Source organism: Geospiza fortis, unplaced genomic scaffold (genome assembly GCF_000277835.1).
Source record: "Geospiza fortis unplaced genomic scaffold, GeoFor_1.0 scaffold538, whole genome shotgun sequence".
Taxonomy (NCBI): Eukaryota; Metazoa; Chordata; class Aves; order Passeriformes; family Thraupidae; genus Geospiza; species Geospiza fortis.
In genome coordinates this window covers 1,968,175-1,974,174 of record NW_005054368.1, presented here as the reverse complement: position 1 = coordinate 1,974,174, position 6,000 = coordinate 1,968,175, and the positions used below count along the sequence as shown (strand labels likewise).

Sequence of the window (6,000 nt, the reverse complement as noted above, 5' to 3'; positions counted from 1 at the left end):
TGCTGCTGCTTGCCTGGCAGTTTTGTTCACCGAAAAGTTTTCGAGTTCGATTTGAAGGACAAGCTCTGGATTCCAATTCTCTATTTAAAAAAAAGGAGTAGCTGGAAGGGAATTATTTTCCTAAAGTACCACATACAGTGTTGGTAATTGGAAGTCCTGAAAAGGTCGCTTTTGTTGTCTCGACGGATAAAGACATACAGAATAATCATCTGCAGAACTAAGGCTGGAGGGAAATATCAAGTAACTATGTCAAATAAAGCCACGCCAAACTAGATGTAAAAATCAAAAAAGTATCAAAAAAGTAACAAATTTCATATTCATTCAAAAAGACGAAAATGAAACACAGGTACTGAAAAAAAGGAAAGGGAAAACATAACAAAAAAAGCCCTCAACAACCCTAAATTTAGCTGATTTCAAAGAGGTCTGTGCTGGATGGACGCCCAGTTTGGATACGCTTTCTTACTCGCTGTATCACTCTGTAGTCACAACCTTTCATTCTTCAGTTGGAAAAGGAAACTAGCTCCAAATTTCATGGACAGTAAAGAAAGAAATGTGAAGAAACCAAAGAAAGAAGTTAAACAAAAAAAGGGGCCAGTCTGTTTATAGCAGAATCAAAAGTACTTTAAATAGACAAGCAACCATGAATTAAAAGGTTTAGATCATTAACTTGTTTTTCTGTGCTCCTATAATGCTGTGAAACGCTGGCTTTGTTCTTAATCAAAAGGGAACCATATTGGGAATTAGGTTCCTAAACAACCGATGCATTCTACACAGATATTATACAAATCCCAGGCCAAATCCATACAATCTGCCTCAAGAGCAGCCACCTTTTTTCAAGGAAGAAAAACAGCACAGCAAAGGGGTTCTCACAGGAAGCTGCCTGAAAAGCTTTAATGGTACTTCAGATGGATTGAAAATAGGAAAAGGAAGGCGGAAAAATCTTAATGAATGTCTCATCATCCTAAAGACACTCAATGCTTCCTTTACCCTTCTTTTAATACTATATAACTGTAAGCTTGGGGGTTTTATTTGGGTTTTTCTGCAAAGCCCCCAGACCTCTGCATCTCAGAGAAGCACAATAACAGAAATGATGAAATTACAAAGTGTATTTTGTGATAAGTATCTGGCCTGAGCATCCATCAATACATTTTAAGAGAAATAGAAAGGCTTTAATGAAGAACAAGCCTATTGAAGTTCCCAGGGAGCAGATTTCATTAATAGCAATTTTCCTGCACCAACTTGGAATACAAAGAAAAAGGAAAAGGAAAAAAAAAACAGCTCAGTTTTAAATAAGACTGAGATGCAATTAATTTTTTTAATTAGTTTAATAATGCATTTTTGTTTTTTTCAGAAAGGCATATGAATAGTTTTGTGCATTATTGTCTAATTAGTCACTGTTCCTGCAGCCAAGGCCTCTCTGGAATTGTTTCCCTCTCCCATATTCCCCTGGATCCACATGGGCACAGCAAACACCAAAGGTATCTACTGAGGGAGCTCCAAATGTCTGTAATTTGTTTTCTATTACTTGTTCAGAATCTAATGATTAACTCTGAACTACTGATCCACAGGCTGGGCTGGAACAGCCCCCTCTCCCTTCTCAAAGCACATTTCATGTCTCAGTGCCCTCTGCTCCCAGCTTCATGTGGTTTTCCATATGCAAAGCCTTCAGCTGAGTCCATGGATTATTTGCATGCAGAGAAATGAGGAATTTACAGACGTCCTTCCTACACAAGGATGAGCTGCTTTGCTTCCCTACAAGTTGAAGACTCCCAGAGCAGTGAAGGATACTTACAAAACTGCAGGATTATCTCACCCCTTCAGATGTTCTTATTAATTGTAGGAACAACATCTTACAAATTCTTGAGTCTTGAGTTCATAGACTCATATATAAGGAAACATAATAACCCCCCCAAAAAGTACTAAATAAAAAAAAAAAAGAATGAAAATGTGTAAAAGATATTCTGAAAGGGACTAAAAGATGAGATGATTCTTCTTTGAGAAAGAAACCAAAAAACATCAGGAGGTCAAGCATTTAATTTGTAACTATGTATTTGGAAGTACAGCTAAATCTGATGTATACAAACCTCAATAAAAAATTAACTAAACCAGACCTCAGAATGCACAGCACTTCACAGCACAAACATGATAAAAAAATTCTGCTGTGACAAATGGAAAAGCTGTAAATACCAAACATATGTCACAATAACCATTGCCTGCCAACCTGCATTTTCTGCTGCAACAGTCAGTTGCTTCACTGCAAAAATTGTAATTAAAAGTGATAGTAGTCAAAAATTAAAAGTTGGAATGCTACAAAGAGGAGAGAAATTATTTTTGACAGGAAAGTTGTTCTTGTAAATCGGACTACAATAGTATTAAGATGGTGGGGATGATTAAGGTTAAAGAAAACCCCCTAATTTTCTGGTGTGCTGCTGTACCCATCCAGGAATCCCAAAAATTACCCTTCCATTCCTCCAGCCCTTCCAAGTAGGAAGCTCCTGCAGCAAACAGGAGTTGTGTGTGCACAGGGCAGTCAGATCAGGCCAAAAGAGCACAAAGAATGCAGCCAAGCATCAACATTATTTCTACAGCTCAAGCCGTTGTTGATTCACTGTCAAAGGACAAGCAACAAATAAGCCAAAGTTTAAGTCTGGTAGAAATATCCAGTATTTTTCATCCAGAAGAATGCTGAACTCAAGTTACCTCCCAACATGTGGACAGTGCATTTAACTGTAAATGGCTGGAGACTGACACACACAGATCTCATCCTACAGACTAGCCCAGGAATGCTTTTATTGCAATCAATCATCACCACCACAATTCCAGGGCAAACGTGTCCTCTCAAGGATCATTTCCAGTGGAGCATCCCAAGCAAGGAGGCACTTTCCCTTGGTAATCACCCTGAGCCCTCAGGACCCTGTGCAAGGCGCAGGGTCAAGTATTTGTCTTTCCTTGGTCTGCCATAGAGGAGATTTTTGTATCAGAGCTGTGCATGGGATACATTAGAGCCAGTCCAGGCTGGTAAATCTCTTACTAATTTTACGAAGGGACTTCCAAAAAGCTGAGGATGCCATGGCTCTGGAGTCTGACAAGTTTATTTGCAAGTGCAGCCTTACATTGGGCAAACATTGCCTACTGAGACACGGAAAACCCAATCCCTTGGGTCTGACCTGTTTACTGAGAGTCTGCAAAACCACCAGCATCTCACCCCCAAAACCTGAGCCACTCTTTTCCAGGCATTTTATTCCACTGACACTCAAAGGAGAAATGGATTAAGCTGAGGATAAAAGTGAAGAAAGAAAACAACAATGGGCTTTGTTGTCAGAGGGAAGGAGCGGCCGGACTGAGCTGAATTCCCAAAGCAGCCATCACTGACAGACTCACTTCCAGCGAGGAAAAAAGGGAGGCCTGCAAGTGCCGGACAAAAGAAATCCCAGCAGACAAAGGAAAAACAAATTAAAAGCACCATTATAAAATACAGATGCTATAAGGAAAATAAACTTCACAAGATTTAGGGGGTTTTGACAAAGCTGGACATCTGTGGAAAAGCCATCAGGAGCAGCTCTCCCAGGTATGGCCGGACAGGCTCGGGGTCCCACAGCATCGCTTCCCTCCTCAACCCCTGGGCAGAGACACCCTCAGCTCTCCACAAACCTCAAATGTTACATCTCTTAAGTTACTCTGCAGGCCTGAATATGAGATCAAAACGTTTGATCAAATCACACTTTTTAAAGTTTTCAATCTGTATTTTTGGATAAGAAAGGAAAGCTACATCAAGGGGAAAACATTCAAGGCTTGCAAGCTTCTAACACTGTTCAAAAAGCAATCAAACAACTGAAAGCAATTAATACAGTTACACATCCTCTTCTGATCAACTAAGAGCCTTGATGAATTCAGGCCAGATTTCAAATTGGTCAGTGTTTGAGCAGAGCACTTGAGGGCACTGCTGTCAGAGATCATCTCTGAGGAGAGAGGAGAAGAAACACCCTGATTTTTGGCACTACTAATGACACAATTAGACATCCAAATGCAGCTTGGCAGGGACATTCCCCAGCCCCGAGGATTGCACTCAGCAGCAACACAGTGTGGCAAAAAGGCTTTATAGGACCCTAAAAGAATGATGTGGAGGAAGCCCCTGTTACTCTGCTCTTCAGTCCATGCACAGCACCACATTAATGCAACCAAATCACTTCTTATCTGATTTCAAATGAGTTTGAATCTATTTGTACCACAGATCCCATTTATGCATGGAAATGAACTCCTAAATCACAGCCAAGCTTAAAACCAAAACTATACCCTCATACCTAAGGGATGCAAACACCAACTTATCAACAAGCTGAAAGTAAACTCTTTTAGCTGTTAAATTTCAGCATGTGTATGACATGTCTCCAAGTGCTGAAGGATTTTCTTTGGTGGAAACTGTCAGTGAGCAAAGCAAAGAGGACTTGGCCCAGACAATTTTTTCCTGGTAGGAAAGTAATGATCAGAAGGATTTTAGCTTCTCTGTACACTTTATTTGAAAAACTAAAGTGGTATCAAGCACCTCTCAGCCTTATAATAAAATGCTTCTATGTTGATTTTTTCCATTTTTCTTCCATTACTCCAATACAAAAAGCTTAGTAATGCAGTGTCATTAAAATTCAAACCCTACTTGATTAGCTTTTATATCTTCCAGTATTTAACAGACTCCATTTCAAAGGGTACCACAAAGTCTACTGACATTAACACTACATATAAACATCTATAATTTGGTAAATAAAAATGCAGTAACTCCAGGCTATGCAATCATGTGGAGGCCAAGTTACAGGAAAATTAACCATGTTTGGCCATTATTTCTGTTTAGTGTAACACTGAGGATTCCTCAGCTAAACATTCCCTAATTGTATAATGCAAGGGAAATAAAATCTTCTCTAACTGGTAGGCAAAAAATGGCAGGAAAACCAGAAGTGTCATGGATGTGGTGGTTTATTTTGCTTTGCTTTTTATTCAATACAAAAAGTTTCCCGGATGAGAATGGAAAGCTTCCCAGCTTCAGTTCCAAGACTTTCACCCTCGTTTCTGACCTTTCCTCAGACATGTTCCAGTATAATCTGTAATCTACTACAGTCGGAAGAGGAAACAGCAGCGCCCTGGTGAGAAACGCTGCCTTGTGACCCGAGCAGAGAAGGCAGCGGAAGCAATGCTGGCTCACGGAGCCCTTGGAAGAGCCTGACACACAAACTCAGCAACGGCCCGGGAAACACACCCAGCACCACGAGCCCTAATTACTGCCAAAGTGGGCTTTTCCTTTCATGTTTTGTTTTATTCAGTTCAACATGTGTTATCTTTCTTTGTAGAATGCTAGACATTTTCCTAGAAAAAGTCAGGAAACGAATTATTTTAGTTAACGATCGCCTCTCAATTAAAGTTACATTGCCATTTCCTTGAATTGTGTCCTATCAAATTTAAACTCATTTCACACCCTAACCCTCAATATTTCCAGTACAATTAGACCCATTAAAGGAGGAATATTATGTCTTAGCTCCTGGACACATATCAAGTAGCAACTCAGAGCTAAACCTATCACTAACTTGCTTCCATTGGAATGGATGGGAGAAAATAAGGCAGCCGGTTGTTTTGTAACATTTAAATCCGTTTGATATGGAACCTTTGGAAACACAGCTGCACTAAATCTCATGGTCACCCTAAGAGAGCAGAGCTTGCTCTCTGCTTGCATCCAGGCAAGGCATGTGATGGTGACAGCCCCAAAGCCAGAGTGCTCAGCAGAGACATGCGAGCGCCAGCCCAAGTGTCTCGGTCACTGCTGGGACAGAGTCCCCTGCCCTCTCACCCCAGCTCCTTGAACTTCAGCAACATCCACTCAAAATCTGAACATGGCCTCATAACAGTCCCTTCCTCCCTCAGGAGTTTTTCTACTATCTTCAGTTTCAGGAACTTCATCCCTCAGTTATGAAGTGTCCCACTCACTGATACCCAATAATCTCCTCCTTTGCTCAGCAGAGA

At 40.6% G+C, this 6,000-nt stretch overlaps 1 protein-coding gene across 8 annotated transcripts in view; it reads right to left on the bottom strand.

Moving 5' to 3' along the window:
* BCAS3 (BCAS3 microtubule associated cell migration factor) overlaps window positions 1-6,000 on the bottom strand; it is a 292,124-nt gene that overhangs the window by 202,006 nt on the left and 84,118 nt on the right. The gene's annotated exons all lie outside the window — the stretch shown is intronic.